Raw genomic sequence first — 11,949 nt, forward strand, 5'->3', positions numbered from 1 at the left:
ATAAATAAGCCACAGATGTTTTGGGATTCTGTTCTGTGGAGCGATAAAACAAAACTGGAACTTTTCTGCCCTATGGATCTGGAGGAAGAAGAATGAAGCATATGCTGAAAAGAGCACTCGGTCTACAGTTCAGCATGGTGCTGGCTCGGTGATAATATCACAACATAATAAATATAAGCCTAAGATGGCTGTGGATGCTGCACCCATTAAATCCGAAGACACATGACTATTCTTGTCTTGTTTTTTGACTTCTCATTCTGTGGCACAGCTAGACCACCTGATTCCTGCCCCTTTGATCACTACCATGTTCACAAACTCATTACATAAACTCTTCCTGGAACTGGAAGTCACACCATCTGAAGCACACCTTGATTACATGCCACTTTAATCAACTGCTTTTGAGCCTGCAATGTCCAGAGCGATCATCTGCACAAATTATGGAAGAGAAGTGGATTTCCCAACACCGAAGCCCCTAAAAATGTACCTTAAACATAAATGTTTATACACTCAACAGTCTGCTGAAATCCTGAAAGGGAGTTGTTGGACACCTCTGAGCGGACAGGATCATTAAAGAGGGTACAGGTCATCCGTGTGTGTAGCGTAACCACGGCAACGTCTGTTTTCAACGCATCAAAATATTTTCAGATTTTCACACTCCTACATTCCACACTCACCTTCTGGCCCAGAGGGGTTATGCTCATATTGTTAAGCGGCTAAAGGAGCCTGGTGTGGCTGTGGGTGGTGCAGAGGTTCAGATCTATTCATTACTAGGAGTCATCGTGCCCTTCATTTAGAACGCAAAACAGACCAGAATTCTGCATTCCATTCTGACAAACCACGTCGTAAAGATGAGGGTGTGAACGTGGACGACGTGTAGGTGAGGCACAAGGCAACCAAAGAAGTGGAACAAGTTTTACGCTTAGACACAATTGGAAAAACTACAGATGTCCAGTGCAAAAACTGTAACTAAATGTTTTAGGCACCTTTTATTGACCTACTTTGAAAACAGAAAGTACTAAGTATTTGTGCCCCTATAAAGTACAATTACTTTACAAGCAATGTGAAACTCGGCTTCTCTGAAAGAGCGGATCAAAGTCCAATAGCCTGTCAGATTAAGCCAATCAAAACAAACCACGAGCAAACAGCCAAAAATAGACAAAACTACGCATACTGTAAGATAAGACCAAATGCAATTGAATAAAACTACTATGCAATTTTTTTTAAACCTTTTAATGCATCTGTGGTCACCTATAGTGCAAATATATTGGCCAAATAAACAGGAAAGTAATCCTAATCTAATCCTGCACATTATCTTGAATCTGTATTGTATAATCAAGTCAAAGGTGATGTATAAGAGAATACAAGGACATCCTTTACTTCAGAAACCACCGTCTTGTTCTCCATTTCTTCTCTGCTCATAGACTACTGCTGTACTGACACCTAAATTATGCTTCTAGTTTGTAGATTGCACCTTATTCATCCAATTATTTGGCTGGAACGATAAACCCTGTGCTATTCAAGCCCACAGAAAGCACTCATAACCGAATCGCAGGATTGGAAGTTATATTCAGCAGATATTTTGTGAGTGAATTTAGGTCAGTTTGATCTGCATAAATCTAAAACAGTGCAAACAGTGTGTGAAAATAGCAATGTTATCAGGGGGCACAACTCATTTTTAGCAAATCTCCCCCACTATGTTTTCTTAATACCCACAACTTAGGTTTACATCCAAAAGACATGAGCACAGACCAAGAGTATGACTCATGGCTAAATATGAAATTCATCTGATTTGCATAAAAAAATCAATCCTGAGTTATAACCAGTTCAGAATTTTCTAAATCTACATGGACACATCAGTGTATCAATCCCTGGACCTACCTATTGCTTCGCCAATTCTAAAATCACATTTTTAAGGAACACTTTTTTTCTCTCTTCAAAAACAGATGGTGGCCCTTACCAGATCCATAACCAGAGAAGACGGCATAATTTCCTGGAAATCACTAATAAGATTGTGCTTGTATCCTTGAGCACGGTCATAATAATATCCACTATCAGCTGACCCCACTCATAACCTAAAGAGCAAACACAGCTTTTTAAGCTTCTTTAATGGTTGAAAACCCACACATTCAGTCAATAATCTTCTAAATGCATGTTTTAAAAAAAGTCACTACTTTCAGAAGCACCACCAAAAAGTGCAACCAAAACTATTTTTGTTGCGGTTCACCTAGCCTAATTAATGTTACATAATTGAACCTGACTTAGCAATACTAACCTACAATGATGTGTTCATTGTTACACCCATTTTGAAGTCATAACATAATAATAATGCTATAATGGCATCATCTTCAATTCACACACATCAAAACAAATGAGCCACATCCTGCAGTAGCCAAGAGAAAAAAGTCAATGTTGGTGCATGAGTGATACACCAGCCTATTTTCTGGGACAGTTGACGTCGTGACTTTATTTGATGAGTTAACCAGGAGAAGAAAAAAACAACAACTGAGAAATTATTCGATTACTTGGAGTCCTCTGTCAACAACCCCCTCGACAAGAGAGGTGAAAACGCTCAACAGCGGACAGCCTTGACTTGACCGCTGAGAAATACACTTAATACAGTTTAATAACCAAATTGTAACTATTGGAGATGTCACTGTAGGCCAAATAGGACAGACAGACATATAGACAGACAGACAGACAGACAGACAGATAGATAGATAGATAGATAGATAGATAGATAGATAGATAGATAGATAGATAGATAGATAGATAGATAGATAGGACCTCATCTACCATAGTACAGAATGTTCTCTCTGATAAAAAAAATAGTTTTGTCTGAGAATAAATTCAGCATATTTTGCTTATAACCATTATAACTTATGTTGAAACCAACACACAGAATATACATTAATAGCTCAATAAAATACTTCAGACATAGCTCATTTATCCTGATCACTGTAAAATGGCATCATAACCTTGCGGTATGGCTATAAATACCGATTCTATTTCTTTTCGTACATCGTTGCGCAATAAAAGAAGATCATGATGAATATGATATAATCGCTTGCTTCTCCTCCAGCTCAGGAGAACATCATCTTCTGCGCTATACTGTTCAACCTTCAACTGACTGTATAAAACGCTCAGATATGATACTGGGAGACTGGTGCTCATGAAAATATCAAACTCATCCCGTCAGGCGATTCCCACGGGCAAAGAAATGGCGATAGTTTGAAGGAACTCGGACTAAATCAGACAAACTCTTGATGTTTGTTTAAGGCTGTCCAGTGTACGAATTCGCCAATGTGCAAAAAGGTCTAAAGCTGTCTAAATGCAATACAGAATACATCCGATGTCAACATAATGTGTTTCCCTGCGGGTAAGACCGTTGCCTTTCGGTGGGTGTCAAATCCAGGATGGAAAAGACAGAACATAAACCATCACTTTCAGATAATGTATCTTATGTTTCTGTCTACTTTACCTGATACTTGTTGTCGGTCCGGGCGCCGTCACAGCCCGTCTTCTTTCAGCGTCTGTTTTCCACTTTATCACTTTTGCAAAGCTATTTTCCTCCCCTGTTCATGAAAAGTACAAATTTTCCTGTCTCAACTCTCTTTCCTCCATATTTGCAGCTTCTCCACCAACAACAACATTAATGACGTGCTCTCGACGGTCACGTGACCACGGCTGTGGGTTCTAAAAATAGCGCGCGACACGACAGATTACAACCCGCAGAGCGGGTCTCGCGGGTCTCAAAGATGCCGATGTGAAGACCGCTGTTAATTATGACTATGAGTCTGAGTTTGCTACAAAGCATGGTCTAATTTTACCAGGAGTTTGCTATGTTTTATATATGCATAGAGAGCCTATATATATTGAACAGGAACTAAACTGGTTTTAGAGAGGAGGGCGCCCCCTTTGGGTAGGTTGAGGAGGACTGTATGTGATGCGTGGGGCGAATGTGGTGGGCGAGCGAAGATGTTACAACACTTACAACAATTCTTAGAGGTGCTGGTGCTATATGCCAGGACTTTTAGATGCCGTGGACCCACAAATATGATTCATTTATTTAATTTGAATGTAGCTTGTCTAACTCTACTATTCTTTAATATGGAGAACGATTTTTAGACTTTATCTAGGACTGTGAAACAATTATAATTTGCATCCATAATAAAAGTTTGTGTAGCCTACATGTGTGTGTGTATAATAATTTTGTACTGTATATATAAATACATACGCATGCATATATATATATATATATATAAACAAATGTCTATGTATATACTTTATATATATTTATATATAATTTAAATTATATATAAATGTAAATATTTTATATATAAATAACACATTTTTCTTTAAAAAATGCATGTGTGTATTTATGTATTCAAAATAATTATACACAGTACACACACATATTATGTAAACCAAAACTTTTATTTTGGATGCGATTAATTGCGACTAGCAGTTATCGTCCTTGGTGTGAACGGGTCTTAAGTCTTAGAAAATCTGATAAAGGGCTAAGGGCTTCCACAACTATACTTATTAGCAAAGCTTTCCGAACATAGGAAATTAATTTTAAAGCGAGTAACCATCTTGGTGTACTCAACCAATGCATTCTGGGTGGAGAGTTCTGGGAATTTTCTCTTTTTGCATCCTGGGTTTGACATCTTGACCCCACACCCACCTGTTTTGTGCTTAAATTGTATTCATTCAAATGCTGCAACACTCTCAAATGAGTTTTTGCATTGGTAATGTTTTTGACATTTCGAATTAGCGTTTCTGGAGGTGTCACGACGGCTTCTTGCATGTGGGTGGTTCATCTTGACAGTTCATTTCAAGACAAGTGGTTCGGTTTTCTGTTCTCCAGTGCACAATTACCCTACATATCACTTAGATCAAGTCTTATCGTGGTGGTCTCATAAATGCAGTCTCTCTCTCTCTCTCTCTCTCTCTCTCTCTCTCTCTCTCTCTCTCTCTCTCTCTCTCTCTCTCTCTCTCTCTCTCTCACACAGCCCATAGTGATTGTTTACTCTGCTCTGCACACTCACCAGGTTGCCATGGATGCATCTGACTGCCTGCTTGCCTCATTCTAGTCCACAGGTCACCACAGAGCCATGCCTTAAACATAAATACATACGCTGGTGCACGTCATATATTCACTATACGCTTATACACATAAACAGTCATTGCCCTTAGACTTCAGACTAGTCGAGAGTGCAGCAGTGCATCAACTCTCTCTCTCTCTCTCTCTCTCTCTCTCTCTCTCTCTCTCTCTCTCTCTCTCTCTCTCTCTCTCTCTCTCTCTCTCTCTCTCAGCAGATAGTTTGCTCTTTTACGTCAAAGGCTCATTCATGTGAAGGTGGTGTGGAGCGATCGATGTGCACACGTTGACAGATAAGAAAAGCAGCTAAAAATAAACCATCCAAGGCAAAAACCATCCACTACCTCACAGCCGCAAGGACAAACACATGCATTTTTGCTCTCTTCCTGGTACAACAGAGAGAAAACAGGATAAGAGGAGGATGAACGCAGAACAAAGATTAAGGAAATGACACTGAAACCAGCCCTGTGTGTGTGTGTGTGTGTGTGTGTGTGTGTGTGTGTGTGTGTGTGTGTGTGTGTGTGTGTGTGTGTGTTCAAAAGTTGCAGGTTATTGCATACATTTAAAAAGCATCTTTGCTCCTATGATTTGATAGATGAACATGGAAAATGTTCACCCAAAAGAAAGTCTACCTTTAACAACTTCCAGCCAAATATTGACAGTATTTAAATGGCAATATAAAACACCTAAAAGATCTGTCATTCATCTTATTATGAAAATATTCATATATTTTATTTGGCCTTTTAAAATATTGCATTCACAATTCATATTATTTTATTTATTGATTCTTTTTTTATTATTTCAAATTGTTCATTTGATGAACTTTTGCTTTCTGGCCATGCATCTTAGTTGTTTTTTTAATTGATTCATTATTTAAATATTGGTAATCAATTGATCACTGATTGCACTGATCGTAGGCTGCATCAAAAAATCACACTCTTCCCTATATATAGTAGGCAAAAAACAGTATGTGACAAAAGGCGTATGTCAGAATTCACAGTACTCATAAAACAGAAAGCAAAAAGTACTCGGATGACTTACTTCTTCCAGCGGGATACTGAGGTGTGCATACAATGGACACTTTTCTATCCCATGAGGCCACGGGAGTGGATGTGAATCGTTTCTGACTCTGGTATAGGTCACATGATAATGAAAGCATGGCAAATATAGTACGTCCAGATTACATTCATACTATATAGAACATACTTTTTTACCGGTTGCAAAGTATTTATTCGAAATAAGTACCTACTCAAGAGAGTATGCGATTTTGGACGCAACTATAGTGTTTGTGCAAAATGAACATGAATGATTTGACTAAATTGACCAAAACATTTTTTTTTTTCAATCCAACTGACAACCATAAAAATACTGGGTTACACTTAATTTAACTAAGCTTTAACTTAATTAACTATGGCCTGGTTTCACAGACAGGGCTTTAATTAAGCCAGGATTAGGCATTAGTTCGATTAGGACATTTAAGTAGCTTTTCTAAACGAGCCTTAGAAAAAAACATTACTGATGTGTGTCTTGAGACAAAACAATGGCACTGATATGTTTTAAGATATGCCAGTGCAAGTTGCCTTCAGTTAACAGCTCAAACAAGCATTTTAATCTGGGACTGCTTAAGACAAACCACAGGGATATGTACTTACTAGGGTTAGGGTTTGGTTTAGGGTTAGTATACTAGCGTGGAATTATACATCATTTATAGTTATCAGTACATGTAATATGAACACTGTAAAAAAATGAAATATTAACAAATACTAAAATAAAGCATAGAATATAGCTTGAGATTGCTTAAAAATAGATGTGCCAAAGCGAATCTTTAGGAGAGTGCTGAGATCCGGGCAGCATCACGTCTCCATGGAGAAGCATCTCCAGTCCTAACAGTTATGACTCACCATTAGCGCATGAAATAAAAGCATGAAAACCTCCACGGTCATAGTCCTCCCAGAAGCATCCGTGACGTTATTCCTCACAAAGATTAGGATCATCCATTGTTTCTCACTATAATGAAAACACACTGAGTTTATTGCACTCTTTCACACAAACGAATTCCATTCCCTTTTCCCTCGTAATTTGTAATACTTTACTTACAAAACCTACATACAAATATTTACATGTACCCACCCCTAGACAAACTATAGAACCTATACAATTTGAATGTTATTTTTACTGTCTTGGACTCAAAAGCATCCAGAGAAAAAGGTAATTAGGTAAAACCGGCACAATTGTTATAGGCCGTCTAATATAGCCAAAATCATATCATATCATCATGAACTACTCATATTGTCATATTATAGTACTAAAGGAATTAAAATAAGGAAGTAATTATTTGGACTTCAGGTGTGTCTGTTTTCAAATGCATTTTATTTTAAGCTGTTTTCCTGTCTTACTTCTCTCTGTTAGTTCTTGGCTGGTGTTGGAGGCCATCAGGCAGTAGCAGTGCAGAGAGCCGGCTGTTGTCATGGCGACAAGACACGTCGCTGTACTGCAAGTTACCGCAAGTTAGCAGGTTAGCAGATTAGCGTGCTCTGGAAGCAAAACAAGGCACTTCAGCACGTCGTTCAGCACAATTTAAGGTCCCAAACACGAACCTACTGTAGCTCCCAAACACGCACACGTATTCCAGCGTAACCTTACAGCTTTGGGATGTAAGGTAGGCCAAGTGACATTCATGGTGGGTTGGGGTTTTAACATTTAGATTTTTTTAACAGATTTTGTAACTTAATTTAGTAACAAAAGGATGGGTCATAAAAGGGACTATATAAACACACAGTGCTCAACGCTAAGGAGTTTACTGGTTATTTGCCCTGACACAAGACTGCATACGCTACTGTCACTTTAAGACCAAATGCATGGATCTGACACACACCTGTTGACCTTCATTAAGACTTTTTATTATTTGAACTCAGTTACTGTAAGACTGTGCTTATTAGGAGACTTGCTAAAACGAGCATTTTCGTCCGTTTAAGTGCGATAAGATGCAAAAGAGACCTCTGTACCGTATTCACAGCAACGCCATCCCCAATTTTTAACAGGAATGAAAGCGAGGCTGTGAGCCTGAGGGGTAGAAAAAAGCTGCGTTTTCATCACCCTTCAAATCGCGCAAATTGAAAATACGTCCAATGGAAACACGTCGATTTCACAAAAACTCCCATATATCGCAAAAAAGTTTTTACGCTGAGGTGTTTTTTCAGGCAATTCGAAAAAGGAGTAGGCCTATTTCTATTTGGCAACACGGCAATGGAAACAGTTTTAACGCATTTACAGGTCACCTGACGGTATGTTTGGACAAAAGAAGAAACAGAGTTCTTCATTAAACTCATTAAAGACAAAAGTATTACGGGAATACTGGATTCTAAACAAAGAAATGCTACAATTTATCAAGACCTTGAAGCAGACAGGAGGGAGAAACACCTCATATGTGCGGCTCCCAAGTACAAGGGGCTTTCCATGCCATTAATGCTTGGACAACACGACTACGTCTCCTTCGATTAAAAATAATGGATAGTGCGGTGGCTGGGATATACAAACCTACCAACATCCTATAGAAATGCGGCTATAGATCTCTTCAGTTGGTTTTGTAGTTATTTAATGTGTTTTTGGATTGTTCTGCTGACGAAACACTGCAAAAATATATTTCCAGGAAGTTTCAGTAGACGAGAAACTCCAGACAACATGAGCTGTGTAAAATAAGTAATCAGGGAGCTTTCTACAGTTCTACCTGTCACGGCACTGCTCTGAATAAGGTCTGAGACGCAGCTCTCTGTGTGCGAATTGAGTTTCTTTCGCATCTTCTTGCTCAAGAACGGTTTAAAATCGATTGAATGTTTATGAAGACCGCGACCACGTTCTAATACCGCTTTCTAGTTTCTAAATAACAAGCGGATGTTTGATTCCAAGCAGCCGAAAAGCACGATCTCCCTCTGGAGCTGAATTGAACATCGCACCAAATTTGCAATGCTTGGTTGTTATTTTGGCGTCCAGGGTGGGCCAAGCTTAGGACTGGAGCCACGGGCCTGGCGCAAACCTGCTGTGCTGAACGGACCCGCGGGACCATGCAATTCCCATTCATATTCATGGCTGCGCCTGTCAAACAAGGTCAAAACAGGACAGACGTCAATATTGATGCATGTCTGTGAGAAATCCCTGCATCCTTGCGCATAATGTGCAGGTATCACGTGGTAAGTTTCACAGGGGACATTTTTTTATAACGCTGCAGTGAGACAAACTCAAACTGAAGGTGGATCTCCTCACCTGACAGGAAGTTGGCCCTTAGCTCAAAAAGGACGAGAAACAAAGTGGGGGGAGAGAAAGCTTCCAAATGTGTAATCGTAAAACAGTGAATCAATTGTGAGTCATTGCTTTGTGATGTCATACTCGAAATGTCATCTCTCATCACTCACTCCCACCCCCAGCAGAAAGGCAGGAAATGAAAGGACAGGGAAAGTGAGGGGAAGAATGGTGTTATTGACGGAGAGCGGGATTATAGCGCTGACGATAATGCCAGTGCTGTGACACATCATGCATACACATGTCAGCAGAAGCTCTAGTATCGTGGCCAATGACGAGACAGGAGATATTGCAGATGAATTGGAGCTACCGTATATCCACAGCTCACTGCGTCCCTCTTGTGGTCAGTGTGTGATATAATATAAAGGATGATATTCAAGGTTCAGCTGGTGTATAATGCTGTGGGCTATGCAAATGAACTCAACAGATCATTCTGTCCCGACCAGGCAACTCGACATACAGTTGTGCTCATAGTTTACATACCACTTGCAGAATATGCTAGATAATTTCAACAAAATAAGAGGAATCATAAAGTGTGCATGTTTTATTTTATTTAATTTAATAATGTCCTGAATAAGCTGTTTCACGTAACAGAGGTTTACAGAGTCCAGCAAGGCAAACTATTAACTGAATTTAAATGAACCAGTTCAACAGTTTACATACTCTTGGATATTATACTGTGTGTTGTTACTGTACCTGGATGATCAACGACGGAGGGCAGTACTAAAAATAAAACAATTATGATCTTTATACAAAATAGGAAATAATTACACATCGTGATCCTGTTCAAAAGTTATAAAAAGTTACTAATGGCATAAAACAGCCATTGATCATCCATTATAAACATCTTGCATATTTTGCAAAGGGAAGGTAAACCTATGAGCAGAAAATTATAGCTTTGTGGAAAATTACATTTGAATATATACTTACAGTGGTGGCCAAAATTATTAGAATGGGTAAGATTTTACATTTTTTTTAAAGAAGTCTCTTCTGCTCACCAAGGCTTAATTTATTTGATCCAAAATAAAGCAAAAACAGTACTATTGTGAAATATTTTTACAATTTAAAATAGACTGTTTTCTTTTTTAATATATTTTAAAATGCAATTTATATCTGTGTTGGTAAAGCTGAATTTTCTGCATGATTACTCCAGTCTTCAGTGTTACACGATCCTTCAGAAATCATTCTAATATGATGATTTTAAGCTCAAGAAACATTTATTATTATTATTATCAATGCTGAAAGTGTACCCATTTTTCAGGATTGATGAATAGAAAGTTCTATTGAAAGAAATTAAAGAAATTAATAATTTTATTCAGCAAGGATGCATTAGATTGATAAAAAGTGACAGTATAGACATTTATTATGTTGCAAAAGCTTTCCATTTCAGATAAATGCTGTTCTCTTGAACTTTCTATTCATCAAGGAATCCTGAGAATAAATTGTACACAACACTTTCAACATTGATAATAATAATAAATATTTAGTGAGCATCAAATCATCATATTAGAAAGATTTCTGAAGGATCATGTGACACTGAAGACTGGAGTAATGATGCTGAAAATGTAGCTTTACATCAAAGAAATAAATAACATTTTAATATATATATATATAAAAAAAAAAAAAAGTTGAGCTATTTTAAATTGTACAAATATTTCATAATATTACTGTTTTTGCTGTATTTTGGATCAAATAAATGAAGTGAGCAGAAGATACTTCTTTTAAAGCATTATAAACTCCGTAATAATTTTGGCCACCACTGTATATATAGCCTATATACATTAAATGTACTCCCCCAACAAGACTTAAGTTACACAACAGGCTATGCAAGTAATCAAATGTATTTATTTAAAATCTATCTATATTTATTTATGTGTTATTAAGAACGTGTTTTACTTTCATCCATCCATTTTCCAAACTGCTTGCCTATAGGACCCATGTAAGTGTTTCATTTAAATAAATAAACACATAAATAATATTATAATTAAATGATAAAATTATGATAATAATAAATGTTTCTTGAGCATCAAATCATCATGATTTCTGAAGGGTCATGTGACAATGAAGACTGGAGTAATGATGCTGAAAATTCACAGGAATAAATTAAATTTTAACATACTGTAGGCCTATATATATATATACAAATACTTATTTTTCTATTTCAAATTGTAAATATGTTTTACAATATAACTTGTTATTGTATATTTGATCTGCAGCCTTGGTGGTGAGCAAAAGGTACTTTTTCAAAAACATTAAACAATATATTTTGAGCTTTTGAACGGTAGCCTAGTATAAAACTATAAAGAATCAAAACAGACATCACTACAAATAAACAATCAATTATTATTAATCGATTGCTTAGCCTATTGTTTAGATGCAAGCATATGTATTCTCTCTGCACGATAAATGATTGGAAGTGCTGAAATATAATATGGTTTAAGTATGGTTAGACAACATGATCAAATCATCAGCAATCACACAAAGATGCAGGTTACCAAGGAAACGGAAGCATCATCCTCTGCATAATAACTCCTCCCATCTCCCGGGAAGCA

General features: G+C 37.5%; 1 protein-coding gene across 5 annotated transcripts in view; it reads right to left on the minus strand.

Moving 5' to 3' along the window:
* hdac5 (histone deacetylase 5) overlaps positions 1 to 3,692 on the minus strand; it is a 78,194-nt gene extending 74,502 nt beyond the window's left edge. For 3 of the 5 annotated variants that reach the window (XM_079630135.1, XM_079630143.1, XM_079630141.1), the window contains exon 1: positions 3,479 to 3,672. The gene's annotated coding sequence lies outside the window, so the exon portion shown is untranslated. Of the gene's footprint in view, positions 1 to 3,478 lie in introns of all 5 variants that reach the window. The other 2 variants (XM_079630140.1, XM_079630142.1) reach the window with 2 other exon arrangements.
* Between the last annotated feature and the right edge of the window lie 8,257 nt (positions 3,693 to 11,949).

The sequence above is a fragment of the Phoxinus phoxinus genome, assembly GCF_949152265.1.
Source record: "Phoxinus phoxinus genome assembly, chromosome: 1".
Taxonomy (NCBI): domain Eukaryota; kingdom Metazoa; phylum Chordata; class Actinopteri; order Cypriniformes; family Leuciscidae; genus Phoxinus; species Phoxinus phoxinus.